Here is a 26081-nt window from a genome sequence, read left to right on the forward strand (position 1 = left end):
TGGGGGGGCTCACTTGTAAGCAGCCACAGCTTTTCTGGTGAAGGTGACAACATTAACATTTGGAGAATAGTGTTCTACAATAAGCTGGGTCTCAGTAATTGTTACTGGATAATTCTGTCAAGCAGTGTGTCTTTGCCAAGGCCCCTTTTGATTGGTTTAATAAAGAGCTGAGTGGCCAATAGTGAGGCAGGAGAGAATAGGCAGGATTTCTGGGCAGAGAGAGGAAGAGGAGGAGGAAACAAGGTAAGCGGATGTGCATTTTTGCCAGCAGACTCAGAGCAAATCAGAAGTGCTGATTGAGGAGAGGTAACTAAGCCACATGGCAGAATGTACGATTAATAATAATATTAAAAAGTTAATTTGAATTATAATATCTAGTTGTGAAAAAGCTTTTATAATAAAGTCTCTGTGTCATCATTTGAGGACTGATGATCCAAGAAAGTCTGATGAGAAAAGATTGTTCTAGAACTGCTCTTAGGATGAGTATTTGCACATCCACAGTGAAGAACTATTAAATACAAAAAAATAAAATGATAGGAACAGCATTGTAAAAATTGCATTTTTGAGAGAATAGCTCTAATTTACAAAGCAAACTAAATCCAGCCATGATGGTGAATGCCAGATAGACCATGGGGTTACAGAGAACCTTCAGCTATGTGCCAGCAATCCACCTACTTACCGCTGTCTCTGAGACTGTGGGAGCTTATATTTACTCAATCTGTTGTCAGGACATTCACAGCTTCCATTTGGCCCCATAAAATCATAAAGGCCATGTTCTGGCCCAGGCCCACCACTCTAGGGAACAAACTATTTAGTTACAGAGCAATGCATCTCCAATAGCCAATCAAAATACAGTTCCCACTACTGATCAGATCTGGATCTTTGCAAATGAGGATACAGATGAAAACCACCCTGGAAAATCATAAAAGAGAAAGCATTACTGCATAGAATTTTGAACAACCTTTGCTTTCATCTGGTAATAGAGAAGGCCAGAGAGGCTGTGCTGAAATAAATGTCAGGCAGAAAACTGAGGCACGGATGAGTTAGAGGACACATGAGATTCAAACAGTCATGTAATTGTCTGCCCTCAAATTGGCCACATCTCAATAGAGTTTAGTATAAAACAAAAAGCTCATTACCATACTGGTGTTCTAAAATGAGATGTCTCTGGGGAAGTGATGTACAATTTTAGAACCTTGTCTTTAGTAGAACCAAACTCAAATAAGGGTTTGAATCATCTCAATTTAGGCACTGAAGGTACCCTCTAACCCTATCAGAAAGGGTTGCTTTTCTAATCTATACATACTGAAGATACACAGACAAAGAAGATAACATCTGAAATTCTCAAAAAAGAAAAAAAAAACCCCACTAATTCTTATAGATCTCAAAAGATTAAATGTAAGCAGGCAGGGGACAATGTGCAAAGTCTGTATCGGGTTGGTGACACATTGCAGAGGAAAAGGACTGGCCTAGCACGTGTGGTGTAGGCTTTGCCAAGGAAGAATGGGTCAGAAGAACGACAAGTAGATGGACTTGGTTTGTCTATTGCCAAAGTTGCTTTGACCATCCCATTGTTGGTATACACTCAGGCTGGCTTCCAATGCACCACAGAAGCCAAGTTCCAATCTGTGGCATGCATGCGGCATGTGGCCCAGACCAGCGATGAGTGATTGGAGATTTACCTAAAACATTGAGGACTTTTCATTTCATTTTTTAATTAAAAAAATTTAATTTCTGTAGGCAGTTTTTAACTCTACCATGTAGCTCTTGAACTATGGGCTTTGTAGATGACAATATCATGTCATTTGTCAAGAAGTTGGACATGTCTGCCTGAGGCTGGCTTTGAGTTCCTGACCCTCTTGCCTCCACATACCAGGGGCTAGAATTATGCACACCATACCTGGCTTGATTTGATCATCCTTTTCTCCTTTGTTTTGTTTTGGGTCAGAACCTATGACCTCATACCTTCCGGTTAAGTGTTCCACCACTGAGCTATTTCCCCCAGTGGTTAACCATTCTCAAGAATAATTATTTGCTCTTGAGATGCCAACTATTTGGCATTTCTTGCTGGAAAGAGATGCAGAAAAAAACAATCAAAATGACCAGGTCATCTCAGAGGAGAACTGTGAACTCTCAATACGTATTTGGGCAGACCAGCACCGACAGGAATTAGAATACAAAGCGAGCCAGCATCAGTGAATGCCTGTCTATGTGGTACAGTCCAATCACAGGCCTGTAGTCATTGCTAGATTGTACCATGTCAATATAGTTTGCCAATAGGGTAGAGCTGTGCTTGACAATATAGACATACCAAGTTCCAATCAAACCTACCAAATTCCAGTAAACCAAAGCCCCTCAACCATAAAAGGACAAGATCTTTGGATTTCTAAGCACTTCCTGTTCTTTGCTCACCATGCAACCATTAACTTACTCTGCCCATGGTCTTGAAATAATTATGTTCTTTCAAGGCTCAGAATAGGAGAATGGTGCTTTTCAAGCTAAATTCTTAGAAGACAGGCTGGGTGATAGACACTGGGAAGAGATGGAGCCAGCCGTTTGGAGGAGGCACGGGCCCAGAGCACTTCCAGCAAATGGAGAAGGGGCAAGGGCATCACTCCCAGGCACCCATTGCAGTCCATACAGGAGCCATCATGTGGGAGGTTCTGGGATCCTTGTCAAGCACACACATCACAGTCATGGTATTTTCTCTCTGACTCAAAACCAAGATACAAACCAGTTCAGTTGGCCAGGGTAGATTATAGCTGTAAGACATCTCAGTATTAAAGGAGGCTTTTCAGCATAGTTTGCAAAACAAGTTTCTGTGAGACAACTCTTCCTTTCCCCTGACATGAGGTGAGATCATTAGGCAGGACCTGACCAGAAGTGGTGTTATTGCAATGTACAAAACACAGCACTCTAAAATTATGAAAGAGTGGTACTGACTTTCTGATAAAGCAATAATGGGTGCAAACTGGTCCCAACCATACACTATGGAGAAGAGATGTTTCAAAATGACAGAAATGTATAAATGTAGTGACACACGCCACAATAATAATTAACACCTATTGAAAACTCCAGCTGGACCAGGTACATACAACAACTCACTGAGCACCCCACCCCCTATACGCATTACAATTTGCTACATAGCTGACACAGGGAGGTACCGATCACTGCACCCAGACAGGCGAAAATGCCGGAGCCCCTACATTCTGGCAACAGAATCCAGAAGCCTAAGCAGGAACGCGTTGGCACAAGCCTGGAATTCCAGGTACTTGGGAGGATATAGGTCTCAAGTTTAAGGTCTTCTAAGGCTACAGAATAGATTCAAGGCTAGCTTTAACTACTTAGTGTAACTCTGCCTTAAAATAAAAAAGTAAAAGAAGATTGGGGTTAAGCATGGTGGTGCACACCTTTAACCCCAGTGTTCAGGAGGCTGAGACAAACATATCTCCGTGAGTTTGAGGCCAGCCTTGTCTACACTGTTTCAAGCCAGACAGGGATATACAGTGAAAAATCTGTCTCAGAAAGAGGAAAGGACAAAAGGAAGAGAATGGAAGGGAAGAGAGAAGAGGGAGGGGGAGGGAAGGAGGGGGAAGGGAAGGAGGGGAGGAAGACAGACTTGAGGCTATACCTGGTCACTGTCCACGACCGAATGTCACTTGGTTTGCCCCACTGTGGTCTGGCACATAGCCAGCCTCTATACTTTGGGAAATTTGCTCAACTGTAGACAATAAAATTACAGTTTACCATTTAGAGCTGTGGTTTTCAACCTGTCACCCCCATAACATTATTTTGTTTCTACTTGATAACCATAATTCTGCTACTATTATGAATTGTAATGTAAATATCTGATATGCAGGGTACCTTACATGTAACTCCCAAAGTGGTCATGACTCACAGTTTGGGAACCACTGATTTAGAAGGTACTGGAGGCCTATAGTCAGTTATTTACATTAATTATCAACTCCAACTTCTACACAATTGGAACTAACCTAAGGATGTTACAACGTTGCTGGGTATAAAAAGCCTGGGTCTGGAGATGAACTGCATTCTTCAGGCTGCTACAGACACCCAAAGTCAAGTGTGCAGGCACAAGTCTAAAACTGCAGGTGAGAGATTACATGACTTTACTGCAGGGCCTGGAAGAAGACAGGGATTGATGGGGGTGAGAGGCCAAGCCTGTTGGCATGCCCCTTGAATCCAAGAATGTAGAAAGTGGAGGCAGGAGCAGCAGGAGTTCAAGGCCAGTCATAGCTACATAGGATGTTTAGTAAGTTTGAGGCCAGCCTGGGCTATGTGAGATCCGATCTTAAAGAAACAAAAAGATGCTATTTATACAGAAGCAAACTATCGCACGGGAACAGAAGCCCAACAGTGAGCTGTCATCTGGATGTGAAATGTCTTCTATAGGATTGTTAGAGTGGTCTCTAGCATATAGCAACATTTTTTTAGGGGGCTGTGTAACCTTAGAGGGTGGGGCCTTGCTGAAACACATGGGTTGCTGAGAAGGCTTTGAGGGTGACAGCCAGTCCACTTCTGGCCCCAGTTCTCTGCTTCACAGTCCCCCCAAGTCACAGCAAGCTGTGGGTCGAGCTCCCACTGTCACAAGGATCCCAGGCCACCATACTTTTGTGCCCTAATGGACTGTGTCTCTTAAACCATGAAGCAGAGCAACCTCTCTTTCTTTAGAAATTATCTCTGTTAGGTATTTGGTCACAACAACAGAGCAACTGTGCAGTGACCTATATGTCTTTGGGGATTACATATGCATGTAATAAGAATGTGCTAATCCCCACCATGACTTTTAATCTACTTAAATGTATAGTTTAATCCATCTCAAATTTTTCTCTAGAGTGCAGATCTAATTATATGCTTTCTACATGAAAGCCAAAAAAAAAAAAAAAAAAAAAAAATCACAGCAAGAAAAACAGAAATTAGAGATTTAAAAAAAGTCAACAGGAATAAAAACAATTAACATCCAGATCTAAAATGAAAAGCGATATAACAGAGAAGTGTGATATGGTATGGTCTGATAACATTTGTGTCAATTAAAATGCACAAAAATTCTGTTTATTACCAGGTGGCACATCTACCTGAACCGTTGGAAATCTGGATGGAAAGGTGACACACTCGGTGGGAAGGAGATGGAACAGAGTTCCCAGGATGAAGGTATTGTAGTTACAACTATCATTTTCTGTTTGAGCCAACAAGGAGTATAACAAAATGGGTATGTCCATTAGATCTTTGTGCCAAGACTATGCTATATTATTATTGTATGTTCTGTTTTAAGTCATTAAGAGTCCTCAAAGGCTAAATCTAGGGTTTCCTCTATCAACCTACAAAGTGTTTTTATTATTTACATCTCATTCTTCAACATATAGAATCTAAACTGTGATGGTTAATCTTATAGGTCCTTGTGGCTAGGCTATGGGCCCAGCTGTTTAGTTCAACACCAGTACAGATGCTCATATGATGGTACACTGTAGATGAGATGAAACTTTGTCCACTTATTTATTGATATAGATACAGCCACACACTATGAACCCAGGCTAGCATAGAACCCACTAAGTAGTCCAGGCTGGCATGGAATCACATGGAATCAACACTCTTCCTGTCTCCACCTCCCAAATCCCGGGATTACAGAAAATGTACTACCACATTAGGCTAAGATAATGTCCAAGTCAGTAGACTTAATAAAGCTACCCCCTTCCCCTACTCTACCCAGAATGTGGCAGACCTCAAAGCAGTTGAAGATCTTAAGAGGAAGGATTGAGACACCCCAAAGGAGGCACCGTCCGTGAGATCCCAACACAGACACCATGCACAGCTCCAGCCTCTCTCTTCTCTTCTGCCCTGTGTATGGAGCTTTGAGGACTGTGCCATCCGTGTTCTGAAGCCCCAGCTTCTGGTCTACTCTACAGATTGTGCAATCATGTAGTGTGATTACAAAAATCTCAGTCTTTCTCTATCTCCCCAATGGCCACACACACATAAAATGTACCCATGTGCATGTGGTTGTGCATTTACAGAACCTGAAGATATTTTTATGTAGACCCTTCTTGCTTTGCTTCCAGAGAATTCTGAACTATATACCAGTATTATAAGCTTTGGGGCAGCCATAGTCTGTTTAGTTAAAACAGCTCCCCCCTCTTTTTTTTTTTTTTTTTCCTCTAAACACTGATACAGGAAAACTGCTTTGGAGCAGGAAGAGTCCATGATAAATTAGTTGAGACTGACATGTTGGAATTTAATGTATTTTGAGTTTATCTATAGGAAAATGTATTTAATGAGAAGATAAAATTCTTCAATGAGGTGACTCCTTTCTGGACATATCCCCCCACCCCCCCCACCCCGCCAGTTGAAATTCCCCTGCCTGACCATGACGACTCACTGGCAAGGTGCCCTTGGGAGGACAGACGCCCACACTCCCACGTGGGAGGAACAAGAGCCGCAGTGTGCACTGTCCTTAAACGGGAATGTTTCCTCGGGGACATTCTCCTGCTTGTAGCACTGAAAGCACAGGTTGGCAGGATGAACCTGTGCTGTCTCCATAGAGGACTTGCATACCCATGACATTGCTTTGCCCATGCTGTGACCAGCAGCAGCCAGTCTGGACTGCCCACATACAACAGTAACTAAAACACTCAATGCATCTCCAAACGCTGCCCATACCCGGGTACAAGGTGACCGCAGACAGCAATCCCACTCCTAGAACAGAGTCCCTCACCAATTTTCGAAATGCTTTATTTGAGTTATTTTAATTTGCTAATTCTTCTGTTCACTGTATTTTTGCTTCGGCTTTTGCAAACCATGAAAATTCAAACGAGAAACAAATGAAATTACTGAAGCAATGAGCCAAAGCGGTACTACATCATACAAATATTTCTTGACATTTCCACTGGATCAGAAGGTGACTCAAAATATACATCATCTTCTAGTGTCCCATCCACGAGATAAATAGATTAAAGATAAATGAGGCAAATGAAAGAATATCACTGGGTATAAATGTTCTACTATGTTAGATTTATAATAATACCTTTATATAGTAATACACAAATTACATGCATGTAAAGTGCATGCATAAATACATCAACATATAAATTAATGCCAACTGAGATGCTGGCCTCTCGGATCTCCAGCTGCCATACTATAGGACATTTATTTAATTCTTCAGTGTCAGTAGCATTTTTACACCTATGCCTGTGATGACAGTTTCATTCTGAACTTCTCAGGACATACCCTTTTCACTTTGATCTAAGGTACTTAAATAAGGTTCTTAACTCGTTCCCTTTTAAAATGGTCTTTAAAAGTCTTATTTACAAAGAAATCCAACACCTGTTCCTGTGAGGTCAGAGGCCTGGAAATACTCCTAGATTTTTTTTTAAACCATCCTCACACTTTAAAAATACTATTACCTCAGTAGGCCTCCTCTCAAACAGTAATGACTAAGATCACCTCAGACTAATGTGTGCTCCCCAAACAATACTTTGATGTCCAAAATAAGTGTAAGCTCTTTTTGGAGAAGGGAATTTGTGTAGACTTAAAACGTGAAATAATTCTTTCTTTTCTCATGGTAATCTTCTGGGGCAGGGCCGTTATGTCCAGGCATGCACAGTAAATGACTTAACTTCATTTCACACTGTTCCTTACACTTTCAGAAACCCACATGGCCAACACAATGCTGAAGACCTCACATGAGGTACCCTAATTCAGTTCCTATGCTAACTCATGGAGTGGCCAACCTCTTCTCTACAGTTGAGAAAACCAAGACAGAAATGCTACACAATCTTCCCTAATGTCTACTGGCACAGCTAAGTTATTAGGAGCACAGGACTTCCTAGCCTCACACATCTCACAGAGTGATAAACCCATGGATACAGTGTGTCATCCCACCTTATGCTACCAGTGTAACTGTATGTGGATACAGTATCTTCCCATCTTATACCTCTGGTTTAACTGTATAGACTGTTCCTTGGAGCCTGTGCTCTGGATCTACAAAGGCGACACCAGGCTGTGCAAACATGAGAACCTTACATTTCCATCTTTCTCTGCCTTCCTTGACTCAGGATTCACAGGTGTGGGGCAAGGCTGCCATCAGGCCTGAGGTTGACTTCCACACGGGAAAGGGCAGCATGGAGAGCTGAGGGGTAATCTTACCTTTGCAGACATGAGCTTTCCTACAGTGGCCTACCTAGTTTGACCTAGTTTGATTTCTTTCTGTTTATTAGGAAAGGCTTTTCCTGTCTACCTTAAACTAACATGAAGCAATGAGTTTCACAATCCAAGGTTCTAGTTTTAGTGAGAGTTAAGATTCCTTATGGTTTCTGGACCCATAAAAATCCGATTGTTCCTTTATAGAGCTGGTGTGTGTGTGTGCAAGCACATGCACTTACAATTGCCCCCAAGGGATAGCCTCAGCCAGCAGCCCTGGTCTAGCTGAAAGAGACCATATCCCCTTCAGACGAGTGCAGGGAGTCCGGCTTCCCTTAGCAGAGCCTCTAACTCACCCAATCCAACCCCAGCACCTCATGCACTCACTTGAAACGCTGCTCCGAGTTGAAAGTGGGGAGGTATGTCCAAGAGTTGCTACGGATCAGTTTGAATATTCTCCCAGCAGTGTGCATATGGCACTAGCTAGAGCTTGGGTTGGAATCTACCGTCTGTATCCCATTAGGCCCGTTTATGAGCTCAGAGCATGACTGCCTGGTTTGCATTTGCAGCACAGAGGGAAAGCAATAAGGGATGGCAGTGGGGGCTTCTTTAAGGACACCTGATGCAGGTCAGCTGCTGCAGCAGAAACACAAATGACCAGGCAAGGTGGGGAAAGACTAGCAGGGCAGTTGAGATACCCAATTTGGCATTATCTCTGCCATCTACTAAACCTGCTCCAGACAAAAAGCTCTGAACTTCTCAACCTGAATTTCAACTTGGAAGAAGGAAATAGGGTTAGATATGCTGTAGGAATCCCTTCTATTTGAATTTTCTAGTACTCTAGTCCTTTAAAAGACCCCTGATTCTGGAGGACATGAGCCTGCATACCTAGCACACTGTATTACTTCCAGCAGGCCCCGGGCCATTAATGACTGCATAGTGAACCAATGACTATAAGAATACACAGACAGGTTATGAAATCCATTAACACTCACAGATATATAACATCCACAAATCATGCACTTCTCTACATATGTTATTTGACCTCAGGAGTTATAAATTGTTATGACCACTGGATGCCAAACAGCATATTAGATATACTTCTCTAAGTCTCTTCACCCCCACCCAACCTGGGACTTAGAATCTAATAGAGAAGAATAAGAAATAAGATGATGCAAAGCAACTCTCAGAAAAGATACAATTCCATTCAGATGTGGTCAAGCCAATGATGTCAGCATCTTAGAGAAGGAATTGATAATGAAGATTACAGTAGGGCCCCATAGGGTGACATGTGCCTTTAATCCTAGCACCTTAGAGTCAGAGCCAGATGATCTCTGAGAGTTCAAGACCAGGCTAGTCTCACAGTGAGTTCCAGGCCAGACAAGACTACACAGTGAGACCTTGTGTTTGAAAAAAGAAAATATATGTATGTATGTATGTATGTATGTATGTATGTATGTATGTATGTATCAGGAAGAGAGATATATCAGTCAATGTCCAGGAATCAGAAGCACACAAAAGTGTTGAATTCAAACAGTTTTATACAGGGATGGTTCACAGAAGGGCCGGACAGGGCATAGCATCCAAAGTTGAGCATCTCCGGATCTGAAAGTCATGGGGAGAAGGAATCCGTTTTACCAGACCAGATGGGAGCTGGGGCCATGAATGTGAACTGCCCTTGAGGACTTGAAAGAAATGAGCTGTTGTCAGAACCCCAGTAAGTTGGAGAAGACCATGAGTAGGTAGCAAACACATTAATCCTCTTGCTTCCCATCTTCTACCAGTTGGAGTCCTATTGGCTGAATCCAGCCAGAAGCTAAAGGTGAGGGATCCCAATGTTACAGATTGTAAGCACGATTCTTCTGGTACAGAGGGAAACAGAAAATAAATTTGGGGTTTAGGGAGGGAGAAGAAAGCCACACGTGTCTGCCATATGCATAATGCGTATTTCAGATGTGTTTAGGACATGTGTGGGAGGAGGGGTCCACACACGAGTGAGCAAGTACTTGCATCCATGCACACACGTGGTGACAAGAGGAGGATGCTGGCTACCTTGCTTTATTTGTCCCCAATACTCAAGGCTTTACTGCCTTGAGAAGGTCTCTCACTGAACTAGAAACTCAGTGTTTCAGCAGTGCTGGCTGGACAGAGAGCTCTGGGGGACACACTTTGATTCTACTGTCCAATGCTAGGGTTGTAAATGCACAGTCATGCTCAGATTTTTATGTGGTGCTGGGGATTTGAACTCAGGTCCACATGCTTTCAGAGCAAGTGCTCTTACCCACAGAGCCATGTCTCTATCCCAAGATAAACACAGTTTTGGTTTTTTCAAATTATTATACACTGTGTGAAAGGACTGTACCATATGATGAACCTAACAGTTGCTATTATATCACAGATTACTAAATTTGCTAAAATGAGACCTTGAAGTGCAAGTAACTTGGGAATACTTTTAATAGCCTATGGCATAGTGTGTTTGCTTATAAAATACCAAAAAAAAGTGTTTATAAATGACCAAAAAGTGAAACTGTCAAGATATCCATCGATGAAGCAAAATCATCTCATTATTTCCCTTTATCCTCCAAGTTCTATGAGCCCCCCAATTCCAAAGATCTCAAACTTCAAAGTTTGCACACAAATGAGTTTTTCCATTTGTATTTTCTATCAGATGGCAATTAAAAAAAGAATCTCAGAAGTCAGCCAAAAGTCACAAATAATGAATGAGTTTGATATATTATCTTTAGATTAAAAAGTGTAATAAGAAATGTTATGAGAAAACACCTGGAAAATGGCCCTTGGCAGGACACATTTCAGGGATCAATATCCCAAACAGCAACTCTCTGCCAATTCATGCTTAATTTTCAACAGGGACCCCTGGAAACAGTTCCAAAACTATTTGTGTTTCCAGATGCCATAGGCTTTCATGTGGGGTTCTAGTGCAAGCAATGGGAATCTGGATCTCGGATGAGGATGAGGTCATCTGCTAAGGGTGGTATATGGGAGGTGGAGACAAGCCAGAAGGATGGAAAGAAGGGTACATATGTGCCTGTGATCCCAGCACTTGGCTAGTGAAGGCAGGAGGGTCAGGAGTTGGAAGCCACCCCGGCGGTTACATGAGACCCTGTCTCAAAAACCAAAAACAGCTAAACCAGTAAAATGTTGCATGGTCACCTCTCAAGAGAGCATAGATATTGTAACCCATACAATAGTGCTACATAATTCTTGAGGAAGGGCCAGATAGGCTAGATTATGGCCTTTTACTCCATAGGGAAATGCACTGCCATTAAAACTGAAGAGTTTATAATAACAAAAAATCCTGGTGTTTACTCAATCACAACAGTGGCGGAATTCCTGCTGAACATCAGATAGTATGAGTGTTTAGGATATGACAAATTACACAGTGTAAGGCATAGTGCGGGATGGGCTCTGCTTGAGGCTGACAATGGGATCTCGACACCATCACCGAAGTGTTGACCACCTTGAACCATTTCTCTGAACATCAGCATGAGCGCCTTGTGAAATGGGGATAAGCACATCTTCTCAAGATCATTCATAATGCAGGGTTGGCAAGATGGCTCTGTGGCTAAAAGGGCTTGCCATGCAAACCTGAGGACTTAGGTCCATCCTAGAACCTCTTTAAAAGCCAGAGTGGACAGCATGCATCTGTAATCGGCTCCTACAGCAAAATGGGGGGCCAGAAACAAGGTGGGAGAGAACTCACCCCAAAACCTGTCCTCTGACCTCACATGTGTGCTGTGGCACGTGTTTACCTCTCTACTCCCCCATACACACATTAATAAATTAAAACACACTAAGATCCTCATGTAGAGGAGGCAAGTCCATACATGTGACAGTATAACAGTGCCTGGCAGTGACTAGCACTCTCAAAAATCTTAGCTGTATTACAGTATGAAGCAGTCTTCTTCCTTAAGAGTCTTGCTTTAACAAGACACACGATGTTAAACAGGACAATGGTGGTATAGTGACTTCTGCAGTGCAGGGGTTTCCCTTCAGGCTGAGGTTTTATCAGGAATGGAACTGTTCAGACAGGCCTTTCATTCATAAAAATAGAGAGTGTCCTTGCCACTTGAGTCAAACCGGAAAACTCAGAATGACAGTCGTTTTCTTCTCCATTCTATTCTTCCTGACACCACCATGCATTTCTAGAGTTTATTTCATCTTTAAAATGCCAGCAAGTCTGCAAAGCAAATAGCAAGCATGAAGACAGAGGAACTCACATGGTGTGAAAGCAGGGGGAAGTTCAAACTGGCCCTTGGCAGGGTTTACTTCAACTACAAAGCAACAAACAACTTCTCCCCACTCCCAAGTGTCTCAATATAGTTTCTGTTACGTTTGGAATGGCAAGAGAATTAGGTTATTCTCATCTACCTACAAAAGAGGCTGAGTTGAGGAGAACCCTACTTGGAATCAATGTAAGAGATGAGAAAACAGGATGCTCCCATTTGAACTCCTTTCAGAGATAGGTGATGCAGCAATAAATCTCCACGGCTTACGTAGAGGACAGGGGATGAGGAGAAGGCAGGTTCCAGCCAAGTTCTCCAGCTCTCAGCAATGGTTTTCTCCCTTATGCTGCCCTCAGGTTGGAGGCTAGAGGCCAGTGTTTCCAAACAGCCACATGTGGGAGATGACAAAGAGCACGATTTTGTATCTTTAAGAAATGAACAAACTCCACACGGGATCTGTTTTCACACCTCATCACCCAGGGAGTCCTTTCCTCTTTCTGACTCTGGGTCGGGTTGAGGAATGAAGGTACCCTGACAGGATAGGCTGAGCATCTCAGAGAACAGCACTTTCATGATCACATGATTTTTCCACCCCTCACAGTTGACTGGGGGGGGGTGCTGAAGATACAAATGAACAGGAACATGTTTCACAGAAGTCACAAACATGGAACCATTTGTTCTGTGCTCCATCTAGTAAGAGATCAGTTCTAAATCACACAGCCAATAAGCAACCCATTTAGAGCCTAGGGCACCTTCAGGTACAATGTGCAGTGTGGCCTGTTTGTGGATCTACCCCAGCAGGTACCTGTAGGACATACACACAGGGAAAGAACTAAGGAAACTCTCAGAGCGAAGCTGGGCACATCAGGCGGGGACTATACTGCTGTAAAAGTTTGTAAGATGGGGGGCAAGATGAATTAAGATGAAGCAAACAAGGGGAAAGAGTGCCTGTAGCGGTTTTTAGAAGCTGACAGGCACATAAACCAGCAGTAATAAACCGGTGGTACCCAACTTCCAGAAGCTGATCCTAGTGCAGTCTGGGGACAAAGCCTGGAAGCCTACTTATTGGCCTTCATCCCCAGCACCCCAGGGAACCCTGGGAAGTAGAAGTCCCATGCATCAACCAGACAGGGGTACCCCCAAATGCAGGTAGGCTGGCTGAGGGTCAGTATATGAAGCCTTGGGATCCCTGTATCCTCTCCTTAATCCTAGATTGCAGGTGAAGACCTGCACTCTGCTGGCTCTTCTGTGACATTAGAGCAGCTCCAGCCATGGAATCACCTGTCATAGCTGGTAGACGAGGGACCAACAAGCATAGGAAGAGAAGGTCTGTCACCTCAAGAGGGATGCACTCTCAAGTCACATAAAGAGATGAACAATCACTGGCTCCTAGCCTGGGCAAGATGCTATGCTGCTCGCTCAGTTGCTGCGCAAACACATATGGAAAGTGCACTGTGCCAGGCATTGTGTGTTCAGAGACACTGCCCTTGGTCTCCTTAATTAAAAGAAAATGTTCCTCAGAATCAACCCCATCCATTCTGACTTTCCAATTAGCATTTCAAGAATGGGTCAAGGATCATCTAACTCCTTAGGAAAGCCTTTACCATGGAAGAGCTTAAAAAACAAAACAAACAGCTAAGGGGAAATCAGAGGAAACAGAAACAATGCAGGGAGGAGAGAAGTACTTCAAAGATGCTGTCATGAGACCTGCAGAGTGGAGTTGCTTTTCATCCCTCAAACAATAACGGGAGGTTATTGTGAGACAACTCAGAACCTTGGGATTTACAGATTTGATGGCCGACTTAAAAATGGAATATATGGTGTGGAAGATACAATGAGGAAATTTCCCAGGAAGTAGAACTTAAAAAAAAAAGGAAACAGGAAATGTAATAGAATGGGTAAGTGTTTAATGATTCAGTCCATAAAAACTTCATCCAGATTAATGGTGCTCCAGGAGAGAGGAAGGGGACTCTTATTTTTTAAAAACCTCTAGAAACCAAAAGGCAGATTTTCCAGATTGAGATAGCTCATCAGAAGGCTACTAAGAAACATGGACAATCGAATCTTGTCATGATGTATTATAATAAATCTTAATTACAAAGACAAAGCACATGAAAGGACAGAGGAGAAAATCCTAGAGGGGGAAATAGATTCAAAAGACCAGGAAGAAGGATGACAGCTGACCTGTGTGCCAGATACTGAGTCTAGGAAGAACAACACTTTCCAGGTTGGAAGGGGAAGGATTTCTACTGTGGAGTTCAAACCTAGTTCACCCTGACAGTCAGGGCTTGAGGCTCCCATCAAAACACTGACTTCATATGCATGTTTTCTTGGGCACTTATGGAACAGAACATAGGCATGGCTTGGTGGAATTCAGATGATAAAGATATGCCCATGAGAAAGAGGTAGAATGCATCCCCAGTACAGTGACACACGGACACACTGCGATGGTGGTGGTCAGGGACACATGGACAGTGTGATGGTGGTGGTCAGGGACACATGGACAGTGCAATGGTGGTGGTCCAGGGTCATACTGCGATGGTGATGGTCAGGGACACATGGACAGTGCGATGGTGGTAGTCTTTGAGGGTTTACTTCCTTCCCCTAACTGAAAACTTTCCCAGACTCCTTCAGTTCATCATGCCTTCTGGCAGGTCAATCTCACTACTGATGTGCCCAGCTTTCCTCAAGGCAGCAAACCCAGAGTACAATCAGAGCAGGACAGGCTCCACAAAAAAGATGAACCATAGGGTGGGCAGGATGCACCTACCACTTAAAATGAGTAGGCTACATTTAAAGTGGCTGACCTTGGGTCACAGGAACTATACAGCTGGTGAGGGGTAAGGTAATGGTTGCTGCCCCTAATTTTTAGTTCTATGAAAGTAAGTGACTCTTGGACTTGTGTGGTGGCCGAATGCCTCAATTCCAGCACTTAGGAAACAGAAACCGGTCTGGTCTACATAGCAACTTTGAAGCCGTCCAAGGTGACATAGTGATAGCCAGTCTCAATCAATCAGTGACTTAAAATTACTGATGAGTATACTTCAATAAAGAATAGCTCAGGCTTCCAAATGGATGCCAGAATAAGAATTGGAAGCCATGCAAGAATTGGAAGAGCCCAAACAGCACTCTGGAGTGGGTACCCACTTAAGAAGGCAGGGCACATTTGCCAGGCCACAGCTCTGAAGAAATGATATTCCAGTGAGGGCAGGGCTGAAGAGCATGTCTGGGAGACAGGGAGGAATGGGAGCCCTGGGGTATCCAGATATTAGCAACAGAGCTGAAGAGAATCTACCATGTGTGATAGGATGCTGGGTAACTTATGGGAGTGTACTTGGAATAGCTGCTCCTCCTATACTAATTTCCTTTCACTATAGGTAAGAGGATGATGGCTGCCTAAATGGGCCTCCCAACAGTTACAGTCAAACCCAGCAGAGCAGGCTGAGAAAGTTGGGACAAACCTTAGGAACTCAGTCCATATTGGCTTCCCCATCACTTTTCCCCCAATATCCCATTTCTGTCTGTAGCTTTTGTCCATCTAGGAACTTTTGTAGGGGGCCGGGGAAGCATGAGACAGGGTTTTTCTGTGTAGCCCTGGCTGTCCTGGAACTTACTCTATAGATCATGTTGGCCTTGAACTCAGATATCTCCTCCCACATGGTGATTAAAGGCATGTATCACCACCACCTGGCTAATTCATTTCTATACAACCCAACACAATCCCCTTCCACAAAGCTCTGAATGTCACCCCAGTGTCCTACAGCTGTTCCTACAGCCAGTATAGATATAATTGGAGGTCTGACAATCTTGCCATCTTATTTTACTTTACAATTCACCTACAATGTGAGTTTAGGATTATAGAAGAGTTATAGCACTGTATTTTATAGATTTTTATCCCTATCATATTCAACTCGACCCATTTTGTGCATAGAAGAAAATACTTATATTCTTAGAAACAGGCTCTCTGGGGTTGGAGAGATGGCTCAGTGGTTAAGTTCACTGGTTTCTTTTCCAGAGATCCTCAGTTCAGTTCCCAGCAATCAATGGGGGCCCAGAACCACCCGTGATGGCATCAGATTCCCTCTTCCGGTGTGCACGGAGACAGAGTGTGCATGTACGTAAATAAACAAACCTTGCTTTAAAGTAAGAACCACTTCTCTGAAGATGACAGTTTCCTCCCTCCTTTACTCTTATCACTTGAAGTCACTTCACTCTTAGTGCTTGTAAACAGCATACTTCACCAGGACTATGCAATACAAAATAATGACATCTTCAGCTGGAGATAGTTCACAACTATACTATCTAGAATCCAGCACTGGAGCCTAAGGTAGGGGGATAGCCATTAGTCTGGGGCCAGCCTGGGCTACATACAGAGGGAGGCCCTGTCTCAATAAAGTCAGACAAACACCAAAACAACAGCAATAAAGTGCTATCCTCTTTCCAATGAGCCTTCTTTAAAAAAAAAAAAAAAAAAAAAAAAAAAAAAAAAAAACTTTTAACTTCTGGGTAGTCACAAGAGTTTGCACATCAGGGAACAGGGCTATTGTCCAAGCACACTGTTTAGTAATTTGGGGCAAAGATTTGTCCCCAGAGGAGATGACAGCTTTGTGTGTGGAAACATCCCTCAGGAGAGGGGACAAATTTGCTCTACCAAAAGTAATTAGAAGCTAACCAAAAACCAGGAGGAAGGTCCAAGAACAGTAGTACTGACCAACAGAAGGTGTTGATGCAACCGCAACACCACACACACACACACACACACACACACACACACACACACACACACACACACACACACACACGTTGTTGCCTCCTTACATCGTGGCTGAATACAAACCATCGCAGGCAAGCAAACTCCCAATAGAAAACCACAAGCTAGGCAGGTGGCCACTCATTCTGGGAGGCTGTGGATAAATTCCCACACTGGCGAATCTCATCTCACTGTGCATCGCAGTCTGGATCAGATCGCAAGGCCTGGGCTTTTTCCCCGTTTGATTCTTACCTCCGGTTTCGAAGTTACTTCTGGAAGCTTTCTCTCAGACCTCTTTCCTCCGCAGCTCCGGGGGCCCTGCGGGCAGCAGCAGCTGGCCTCTGGGTAATCCGATGGGGCTCAGAGACCCATCATTAGCCCGAGCACCTGCTGGCAGCCCGGGGCACGGGGCAGGGCGGGGCAAGGCAGGATTCACGGGGACACTGCCCTCCCCAGGTCCCCTGGGCTGTCCGGTGGTGTGGTGCCGAGGCTTAGCTCCTGCAGGGCGTCACCAACGCTCCTCCCGGGCAGGCTACGGATGTGCGGGGAGGACCCCTCCCTGCTCGGCGGGTGGAGGGGGTTATGAAAAGACTGTAACACAATCCTAGCCTGATTCCTCACTTGTCAAAACTCCATGGCATTTCAGAGTCCTTTCCCTTTCCCTTTCACCCTGTTCTCTGCAGGGAAAAGGAAACCGCCCCGAGGGCTGCTTGGAGTTTGGGGTTTCTCTTTCAGACACTTTTGTTTACATCTAGTGCATGGGAGCTTCCTGCGGTGAACTGGGAAAACGCTCCCCTACTCCCCCAGCACGCAGATACACCCCCACCTCCCGGCCTAAGTTCTACATTCTAAGAAGCTGCAGCTTCAAACACCATTCATTTTATGACCACTCTGCTTCACCATCAGAAGCCTGGCTTCTTGTTGGGGCGGGCGAAGCCCCCAACTAAAATCACAATTATCCTACCAGATGGGATGTCAGAGAACTTTCCAGAAACTCCAAATCAGATTCCTTCTGCTGGAATAACCAAACTCACCACCCCTGAATTACAATCGCCAGTGACTGCACGGCTAAAGCATTTCCTTTATACCTTCTCCGCTCGCTCGCCTGCCCCTCCCACCTTCTTGGGCCTCAGTCAACAAGTCATCCCCCGAGAGGCCCGAATGGGCTTGGGCGGCGCAGCCATCTCTCCAGCTGCAAACTGATGAGGAAGCCCGACCCAGGAGCCCAACTTGTTTATGTCACACCCACCGAAGGCTTCCTGTCTTAAACTAATGAGAATGCAAGAATGACTTCGGAAATTGATGTTTGCTTTTCTTTAAGTAAGAGAGAAGGCTGAGGGGAGCCCCCCTCCCCCGGTCATTCCATTGCTTTTCAAAACTACAATTGTATTTTATTCTAAGTTTCCATTCCTAACACTTGTTGAAACGTAAAAGCACTGCTGTGCCAAACCTCAAACCATTAAGGAACTTCTGCTCAAACAAAACACATTTCACCTGGCTCTGGAGGACTCCAACTTCGTGCTCCCAGAAAGTTGAGCTAGGGATAGAGAGCTCCTGAGGTTAAATGAAGGAATGTCAGCATAAACAAGCTCACTTGCAGCCCTATGCCTCCCCCTGGGACTTGCACAGACAGGCACACACCCTCCCAGCTCCTTGGTTTGTATCAGAATTTTGCACAGCTCCACTTAATCTGCGTCTTCAAGCTATCAGTCTGTGTGGGGATATCCGGCAGCCCCTGAAAGTAAATGAGTTTTGCAACGGTCAAATCTTTTGGAATTCGATGCAATTAATTACAATGGGGGAAGCCAGAGAAGGCTGAAGTTCCCAGTACCATTACTTCCACTGGAATGGGTAATTAGAGCCTAGGAGAGGCCGGCCTATGTCAAGCCAGGTTTGGAAACCTGCCCACTTCCAGGAGCTGCCCGGGAGCACGCAGTAAATAATCGCCACTAATACCAGCCCTCGGATTACCCCCAGTGGCTTAATTCAGGACAGCACAAGAGAAACCGGAAAGAGGCAAGTATGCCAGGCTGTGGCATTCCTCCTTTGACAGTTTATCTCAAAATGGAGTTCCTGTAGCCAACACCACCTGGTGGAGGTCCCGGGAACAGGGTGTGTGTCCTGGAGGCCAGCTTTGCAGACCAGTTCCTCAAAAAGACATCACGATTTCAGAAAAGGCTGCTGCATCTCCACTCTACACAAACGTCATCTTGTTTCCAGACAATTAAACTTTGTAAACGTTTTCCATTTGCAACTCTTTAGCCTGGGAAACTGTTACACACCTTGGATATGTAAGTGTATGTTAGATAAGTTAACCAAACATGTACTGATAACACATAAATGAATTGATTTAAAACACTCTTTGGTATACATGTAATTTTATCATTTATGAAAAATGAAAGAAGATTGACATGAGATGCTGGTTTATTTTTATAAACTAAATTATTTTACCAAATTATTATTATTTACTAAATTTTGGGTGAAAATCTGCTATTTCAGGACATGGCATCCTTAGAATTTTCCAGGGTTAACTGATATTTTATAATTGTCATCTGAGAATGCTGCTTCACAATCAGACAAGTAAGGTGGCCCACACCTTTAATTCCAGCAACTCGGGAGGTAGAGGCAGGTGGATCTCTGTGAGCTTGGGACCAGCCGGGTCTACATATTGAGTTCCAAGCCAGTCAAAGCTATACAGTGAGACTCTGGCTCTACAAAAACAAAACAAAAAATGTAGTATAAGATGACAGAAGTAAGTTTAGGACCATTTCAGAAGTTGCTAGAAATTTTGTCCTAATTCCAATCCCTGTTCATTTAATGATTTGTATGAAACTCAGTTTAGCAATGTAAACAGCAGTTTTTTAAAATCAAATATTCTAATAGAATGCAATCCAAAGATGAACTAATTTGATGCTTATATTCTACGAAATGACTGTAGGAAAATTTTGCCTGTTTTCTACAATTAAACCATTACATTACTAGACAAGCAGGAAGCTTTGTGTAGTCAAAACACCGAAGTTCCTAACATAAATAGTCTGAGGGGAGGTGTTTCAGCAGAGTCGTCACTGTGTGGCATGAAGACACACACAGCACAGAGTGCTCATGTTACCATGTACAACCTGAACCAAGAATTCGGGGCTGGGGAGATTGGTCAGTTTGTACTGTACTTGTTGTCCCAGTAAGGGGCCCTAAGTTTGACCTCCAGCCTTTATGTTAAAAAAAAAAAAAAAGCAGACATGACGGCCTAAGTGGAGCTGGAGACTCACACAGGGCAATCCCTGGGGTTTGCTGGCCAGTCAATCGAGCCTGATAGGCAAGCACAGGTCCTAGGAAAAGACCTCTAAAAAAGAAAAACCCAAGTTGAACAGCTCCAGAAGAACTGTGTTATGTGTGTGTGTGTGTGTGTGTGTGTGTGTGTGTGTGTGTGTGTGCGCGCGCGCGCGCACGCAGTGGGGGTAGGCATAGTAGTAGGGTTGGAGAATAACAAAGATACACTGATTTCGCAAGAAGCAACACAGGCAACCCCCTCAGATTCTTTACAGATTTGATATTGAATTTGGTTTTGGCCACTGGGCATTAGAAACCTTTTACTATTTCTAATTTTTCCACTACCCCCACATTCTGTCATGATTGGGTCATGACCCACAGTGTAAGAAGTTGGGGTATCATGGAGGTTAATGCTCCCTCCCTTCCCTTTTCCAGCTCTTCTGCCACTAGCGTTCATTCCATGACATCTCAATATCTAAGACGTTTCATGGGAGCTAAGCTCAACTTGAACAATTTTCTAATAATAATTCTAATGATGCCTTTCCCTTTTTGAGTGTCATTCTGGTTGAGTTTCACAGGTCAGCATCTTGCTTTCTCCATGGCTTCAATCTGGTACAGAATTTACGATGGGTAAGTCAGTGCTGTTTAAAGTAGTCTACAGTTTCAAGGATGATGCAAATAAATACCCTCTTCCCCTCTTCCCCACTAAGTATCAGTCCAGAGCATGTATGAGCTGGGGGATTAGCAATTTGTCCACATCTGCATAATGTCTCAGTTTCAGGAAAGCTTTGGAAAACATATGACATTCTCATCAGCCTGTCAGAAAGAGAAGAACCGGCCTGTCTTTCCCTCTTCAGGCTCCACTCCTGGCTGGAAAAGAGATCAATGGCCCAGTAAACAAAGGCAGACTTGAAGTGTACACCATGATTTTTATCTTGGGTCTGGATTCAATAATACTGGAAATCTTTTTGTGGACACCCAGAGACTACAAATAACATGAAGCCAAAAGGGATTCGCTGGTATGTTAAGAAACTCCAAAGCAGCTTCAACACATTAAGGAAATGGCTCATTAAATACAGTTTGGGGGTTTGGCATGATGGCTGATTACAAAATTGTATCCTTGGGGGCGATAATCATTGGGGACAGACACAAATGTGCTTGGTGTCTCAATTCAAGACAAACTGAAAGAGTAGTGATCAAAGCAGGTCACAGGCCAACTAAGAATCTGCCTGGTGGATTGATGGGAACCAGGCAACACACTACTAGAATGTTCACAATGGTGGAACAATGCCAAAATGCCAGCTCACAGCGGCCCCCCAAGTCTGTGATAACGAATTTGACAGCAGACACACTCTTACAAGGGAGTATGTTCTTTCTGAGGTCCTTTATTTAAAAGATGTAGAGACACAGGAAAAGTTCCAGAAGAGAACCAAAATGATTAAGGAGGCAGAAAAATAGAACCTATGAGGCAAGGTTAAAGGACCTGGAGTTGTTTAGTCTGTGAGTAAAAAGGGCCCCAAGCAAACATAACAGTCTTCTCCTATAAAGAGGATGCAGGCCAGCTGTTCTTCATCTCTGCAGAGGACAGGAGAGTTAAGAGACTAAATACACCATTAGAATTCGGGTAACATATAAAGAAGGTTTGCCTATCCTAATACCAGCTTGACGTAATAACTGCCTCATAATACATCACTGAGAATCTTCACTTATCAGCCACCACCCTGAGTCTTGAATGTTTAGGCAGAAGGTACACTGAAGAACAGCAAAAATGCTTCTCAGTTATTCCATCAAATGTGAGAGCAAAGGTACTAGGCTTGCATGGTTAATATTATTAACTCGTGAGAAAATGTCATGATCTACCCAGCCTGGACCTTGCATTCTCTAAGAATACACCCATCCTCGGTTATTGAGCATAAGTATATTTCATGGATTCACTCATATGTAAACTGTTTAAGCATACAGAAAGCATTGCTTCATCAACTTAGCAGTTGATAATCGTGAATTATTAAGCTCTTATTATTATGTGGGCACTGTGCCCATTCTACTTTATGTATACTGTCTATCTCATTTAGGTTGCAGTATCTCTGAAGTAGGAGTAATTACTAGTTTTATAGAACATAAAGCAAACTGAGTCACAGAGAGGTTAAGTAACATAGCTAGAAATGCTGGAGTCCCAGTTCAAACCCATTTAGTCTCTGACTCAAAGGGGTGTGATCAGTTACCACACTACACTCTCCTGTCATCTTCGGTCAGTGGGAGGGGATACTGACAACAAAAACAAGTGTCCCAGTCTAGAGAATCAAAGCTTTTTTTCCTAGTACAACCTGGTAAAAAATATGTTCTCTGGTAGCCCAGTAGTGGGTAACTCTGCAAATACAATAATCTAATCAAGCTGAATTAAAGTCCAGGTTTTAATCCAAGCAAAGCACTCCCAGGTGGTTCAAGGGGAAGAGGCAAAACAGAAACCATGAGGAGAAGCCATGAAGAGGGAGCTTTAAATGCCCTCCAGGGGCCCTAGACCCTACTCCAAATGACTTTACAGATTTTGATGATCCCTCCTGGAAGGCTTCACCCTCCCTGTGGAGTGAGGAGGGGGGATGAGATGGGAGGGGGGTAGGGGGCATGGGAGGGAGGGGGAACTGGGATCAATCCGATATGTAAAAGAAAAAATTATATATACATATACATACATACATACATACATACATACAGGTATGTATGTATGTATGCCCTCCAGGGGTGAACCTCCCATTATAGGCTCTCTCAGGGGTGGGATCTGGAATGGGAGGAGCAGGATTGGGCAGTGCTTCTCAACACAACCATGGAAGGGATGGATTCATTCCCTGACAGAGGGTGTCATTCTTCAGTTTACAGAACTCAAGAACCCAAACAAACCTAACAAGAAACTGGGAGCTGGAGAGATGAGTCAGCAGCTAAGAGAACCTGATGCTCTTGAAGGGGACTTGGGTTCAGTTCCCAGCAGCACATGGTGGCTCACAACTGATTTCAGTTCCACAAAAGCAGGTGCCCTCTTCTGGCCCCCAGAGGTACCACAGATCCACACAGTGCAGATACATGCACAGGCAAAAAACAAACAAACAAACAAACAAACAAACAAACAAACAAACAAAAACCATAAAATAAACAATCCTGAAGAACTGCTAATTATTCATTTAAAAAATTAACATTACATAGTGGATGGGTAAATATCACTTTATCATCTTGTGAGATCCTAAGACAACTGAATTGAAAGGAGATTCCCAGGATGCTGATGGACAACCCTATGGTCATTTTTTTCCTGGCTTCTTATCCAACATCCTCTAGGAGTTTTCAAATCCAATGGTGTCGTTTGATATGGCATTCATGGGAACAAACATGGTTGGGTCACGTATTTCCCAGTGCCAGCTACTTTCAGATCAAAACAGGCTTTGTAAGGTTTATTGAGTCCTGTTGTTTATCAGCAAGGGACAAGTCACATGAATGAAGCAGACATCAAAACGATTTTTAGAAAGGCAGATGAACTGTTCACAAACACAAAATAAAAAGCCTTGATCCAAATCACTCCTAAAGACAGATATTTCCCATTAGGACAATTTATCCTGAGTCTATAAACAGAGAGGCATCATTATACAAGTCTTTGCTAGCAGATCTAAACCTTATGTAACTATAAAAAGCCCGAGAGAAACAGCAAACGGAAATTCCCAGAAGATCACCAAGATCCCCAGCCACATCTAGGCCATGAGTTCTCCATAGATACAAAGCCAGTGTCAGCGGCTGATGCTGAGCAAAGCCCAAGAAGAAACCTCAGGATTCCGACGAAGTGCCCATCAACTAACAATGCCAGTCCTCCCCAGTCAGGTGACACATGGGCAGAGTGGTGATTCACTGGCATTCTAGGTAGAGTCAATAGAAACATGATGCCCAGAATCAAAAGGTTCTTCAGTCAGTGTGGGGTATATGGATAGATGAGTGAGTGACAACTCAAGAGATGCCTACATTGCTTGTCTCTTTCTTCCTTAGAAACTGTCCCGGGAAGATGACATCCACACTTATCTTTGAGATTCCCAGAGAGGCATTGAACCATTTGCAATGGTAACCAATCCAAAGATAACTTGGGATTTTTCCATGCATATAGTACAGGAAATTGTGGTGCCTATAGGACATCTACTACATGAAGGTTCTAGGATGGCTAGTTAGTTATGGTTCTAGTTAGTTATCAATCTCATTATCAGGGAAGGGCATTTAAGGTAGCCTCTCCACTGTTGCTAAGATTGTTAGTTGGGGTCATTCTTGTAGGTCTCTGGACATTTCTCTAGAGTCAGTTTTCCCTTCAAACCTATAATGGCTCCTTCTATTATGGCCATCTCTTTTTGTTCTTGTCTATTCGTCCCCCTGACTCAATCTTCCTGGTCCCACATGTTCTCCTTTCCTCCCCTTCTCTTTCTCCTAACTCCCAATATCTACTCACTGCACCCTCCCCCTGCTCCCAATATGCTCAGGAGGAAATTAGGTTCCTCATTGTATCCTACACTTTCTCCGGTGGTGTGAATTATAGGCTGGTGATCCTTTGCTTTATGTCTAAAATCCATATATGAGTGAGTATATACCATGTTCTTTTTGTGACTGGGTTACCTCATTCAGGATGGCTTCTTCTAGTTCCATCCATTTGCCTGTGAATTTCAAGATTCCATTGTTTTTCCACTGAGTAGTATTCCAGTGTGTAGATGTTCCACATCTTCTTTATCCATTCTTCAGTTGAGGGTCATCTGGGTTGCTTCCAGGTTCTTGATATTACAAATAATGCTGCTATGAACATAGTTGAACACATGTCTTTGTTGTATGGATGTGGATCATTTGGGTATATGTCTAAGAGTGGAATTGCCAGTCCTGTGGTAGGCTGATTCCCATTTTGCTAAGGAACCACCATACTGATTTCCAAAATGGCTGTACAAGTTTGCACTCCTACCAGCAGTGGAGGAATGTTCCCCTTTCTCCACATCTTCTCCAGCATAAACCGTCATTGGCGTTTCTGATTTTAGCCATTCTGGCAGGAGTAAGATGGTATCTCAGAGTTGTTTTGATTTGCATTTCCTTGATGGCTCAGGATGTTAAGTACTTTCTTAAGTGTCTTTCAGCTGTTTTTGGATTCCTCTATTGAGAATTCTCTATTCAGTTCTGTACCCCACTTTTTAATAAGGTTATGTGATATTTTGCTGACTAAGTTTCTTGAGTTCTTTGTCTATTTTGGAGATTAGCCCGGTCAGATATCTCCAGTGAAGATATCTCCAGTGAAGTACAACAGAACCAAATGCTAAAAGCACAGCATTCACTGTCTGTATTCTAGATCTCAAGCTCTCTCCTAGAGCCCCCCACACACATTTTAATTCATTAAAGTCTTATTCCAGGCTTGGAATCTTTATCCATAATCTGGTGAAGTAAATTTTGCTTCACTTTAACAAAATAACTGATGGAATTATCTTCTCAAGAGAAAAGATTGGTTTTACTGGTCCACGACTGAATAGACTTGTTGCTTTTAGGCCTTTGGTGGGGGTGGCACTGCTGGGAAGTGTTAGTTGGAGAAAACTGAGCTCCTCCTGGCCAGGACACATGCACAGAAGAGCTTCGTTCTCTCAATATTTGGGGGTATGACCAAGTACGTTCCTACATAC

The 26081-nt window shown here is 43.4% G+C and overlaps 1 protein-coding gene across 3 annotated transcripts in view; it reads right to left on the reverse strand.

Annotated features, from left to right (window-relative positions):
- The window catches only part of Pdzd2 (PDZ domain containing 2), a 221857-nt gene that overhangs the window by 161413 nt on the left and 34363 nt on the right, over nucleotides 1-26081 (reverse strand). The window contains exon 1 of one of the 3 annotated variants that reach the window (XM_051182566.1): nucleotides 17398-17579. The exons of the other annotated variants lie outside the window; for them this stretch is intronic. The gene's annotated coding sequence lies outside the window, so the exon portion shown is untranslated. Of the gene's footprint in view, nucleotides 1-17397; nucleotides 17580-26081 lie in introns of those variants that run through there. 3 annotated transcript variants of the gene reach the window in all.

Source organism: Phodopus roborovskii, unplaced genomic scaffold (assembly GCF_943737965.1).
Source record: "Phodopus roborovskii unplaced genomic scaffold, PHOROB, whole genome shotgun sequence".
NCBI classification, from domain to species: Eukaryota; Metazoa; Chordata; class Mammalia; order Rodentia; family Cricetidae; genus Phodopus; species Phodopus roborovskii.